This window comes from Triticum dicoccoides, chromosome 1A, assembly GCF_002162155.2.
Source record: "Triticum dicoccoides isolate Atlit2015 ecotype Zavitan chromosome 1A, WEW_v2.0, whole genome shotgun sequence".
NCBI lineage: Eukaryota > Viridiplantae > Streptophyta > Magnoliopsida > Poales > Poaceae > Triticum > Triticum dicoccoides.
In genome coordinates, this window is record NC_041380.1 from 287,735,375 (window position 1) to 287,738,634 (window position 3,260).

Sequence of the window (3,260 nt, forward strand, 5' to 3'; positions counted from 1 at the left end):
CCACTACCTATTGATGATAGCTTTCCTGATGAACAATTAGCTGTCATAAATGCTTCTCGTACTGCTCCATGGTATGCTGATTATGCTAGTTACATTGTTGCTAAATTTATACCAGCTAGTTTCACATACCAGCAAAAGAAAAAGTTTTTCTATGATTTAAGATATTACTTCTGGGATGACCCACACCTTTATAAATAAGGAGTAGATGATGTTATTAGACATTGTATACCTAAGCATGAATAGGAACAGATCCTACGCAAGTGTCACTCTGAGGCTTACGGAGGACACCACGCTGGAGATAGAACTGCACATAAGGTATTGCAATCCGGTTTTTATTGGCCTACTCTCTTCAAAGATGCTCGTAAGTTTGTCTTGTCTTGTGATGAATGTCAAAGAATTGGTAATATTAGTAGACGTCAAGAAATGCCTATGAACTATTCACTTGTTATTGAACCATTTGATGTTTGGGGCTTTGATTATATGGGACCGTTTCCTTCCTCTAATGGGTATACACATATTTTAGTTGATGTTGATTAGGTTACTAAGTGGGTAGAAGCTATTCCCACTAGTAGTGCTGATCATAACACCTCTATTAAGATGCTTAAAGAAGTTATTTTTCCGAGGTTTGGAGTCCCTAGATATTTAATGACTGATGGTGGTTCACATTTTATTTATGGTGCATTTTGTAAAATGCTTGCTAAGTATGATGTTAATCATATAATTGCATCTCCATATCACCCACAGTCCAGTGGTCAAGTAGAATTGAGTAATAGAAAGCTCAAATTAATTTTGCAAAAGACTGTTAATAGATCTAGAAAGAATTGGTCCAAGAAACTTGATGATGCATTATGGGCTTATAGAACTGCATAAAAAAATCCTATGGGTATGTCTCCGTATAAAATGGTTTATGGAAAAGCATGTCACCTACCTCTCGAACTAGAACATAAGGCATATTGGGCCATTAAAGAGCTCAATTATGATTCCAAACTTGCCGGTGAGAAGAGGCTATTTGACATTAGCTCACTTGATGAATGGAGAACCCAGGCCTATGAGAATGCCAAACTGTTTAAAGAAAAAGTGAAAAGATGGCAAGACAAAAGGATACAAAAGTGTGAGTTTAATGTAGGTGATTATGTGTTGCTATTCAACTCTCGTTTAAGATTTTTTTGCAGGAAAACTTCTCTCTAAATGGGAAGGTCCTTACGTTATCGAGGAGTTTATTGTTCCGGTGCCATAAAAACAACAACTTGGAAGGCACAAATCCAAAGGTGGTGAACGGTCAAAGAATCAAACATTATATCTCAGGTAATCCTATAAATGTTGAAACCAATGTTACTGAAACTGTAACCCCGGAGGAATACTTAAGGGACACTTTCCAGAATGTTTCAGACTCCGAAAAGGAATAGGTATGTGGTACGGTAAGTGAACCGACTCCAAAACAGTTCTAACAGTAATTTTTCTCCGTTTTGGAAAATTTAAGAAAATAGGAAAATAAGAAGTAGTCCGAAAGGGACACGAGGCACCCACGAGGGTGGAGGACACGCCCTACCCCCTTGGGCGCGCCCCCTGCCTCGTGGGCACCTCGTGTGCCCTCCGGACTCCGTTTTCTTGCAAGATACTTCCTTTGGTCGGTAAAAATTCATTATATAATCTCCCGAAGGTTTTGACCACTGTACCACGTGAATATCCTCTATCTTTGTTTTGAGCTGTTTTTGCAGCAGATTTAGAGCAAGATGTCTTCTCATGAGTCAGTCGAGGAGAGTCGGGTGTCTCATCCGACACTGGGTCCAGCTGCAAACAACAATGCCTATCACTTTGGGCCATCAACGAAGGAAGAGATGGAGGTCGACCTGAAAAGGATATATTCCATGGAAGAGGATTAAGAAGTTACTTCTCGTCTCCGAGCCGGATTCACGATGGGGGAACTACAGAGCTCAGCTATTTCAAACTCGGTCATCCCTTCCAATGTTAGATTTCTTTCTTATGAAAATATGAAAAAGAGTGTTACTTGTTCTCCCGCAGCTATGCAACATCCTTGGGTGAAAGGAGCCTTAGCCATCACGGGTAAGCTCCGTAAGGAAATAATGGACCTCAAACAGCAATTCAACAAGCTCGAGCAGGATAATCGTATCATGAGGGGCATCATCACCAAGAATATCACTTCACCACCTCCGAAGAAAGAGATATAATCACATGGGTATGGGCACTCCCCTTGGCAACTGCCAAGCTTGGGGGAGGTGCCCCGGTATCGTGTCACCATCGCACTCCTATCTTTACCGTTTTTCTTAGTTCGATCCTTTTGGTAATATCTTGATCTAGTAGAATAAAGTTTTAGTATGATTTAGTTTTGAGTTTTGCCTTATGATCCTTCTATGTAATTGAGTCTGTGAGCTATATATAATAAAGATTAGTTTTGAGTCAAGGGCTTGATTATCTTACTATGATCTTGAAAGAAAAAGAAAGAATAAAAAGAAATAAAAGAGATCATATTGATCTTATGAAGAGTAATGACTCCACATATAAAGAGTATGATGAATAAAAGTTGTTGAGAGTTGATAAACATAGTTTTGGTCATCATTGAAATTAATAGGAAGTAATAAAGAAAGAGAGGTTTTCACATATAAATATACTATCTTGGACATCGTTTATGATTGTGAGCACTCATTAAAATATGACATGATAAAGAGTTGATGTTGGACAAGGAAGACAATGTAATGGGCTATGTTTTCTTATATCCGAAATAAAGTATATTGTCATGGATCATTCAACATGTTGAGCTTGCCTTTCTCCCTCATGCTAGCCAAATTCTTTGCACCAAGAAGAAATACTACTTGTGCTTCCAAATAACCTTAAACCCAGTTTTGCCGTGAGAGTCCACCATATCTACCTATGGATTGAGTAAGATCCTTCAAGTAAGTTGTCATCATTGCATGCAATAAAAATTGCTCTCTAAATATGTATGATTTATTAGTGTGGAGAAAATAAGCTTTATACGATCTTGTGATGTGGAAGATATAAAAGCGACGGACTGCATAATAAAGGTCCATATCACAGGTGGCAATATAAAGTGACGTTCTTTCGCATTAAGATTTTGTGCATCCAACTATAAAAGCACATGACAACCTCTACTTTCCTCTGCGAAGGGCCTATCTTTTATTCTTGTCTCATACCTTATACAAGAGTCATGGTGATCTTCACCTTTCCTTTTTACATTTTATCCTTTGGCAAGCACATTGTGTTGGAAAGATCCTGATATATAT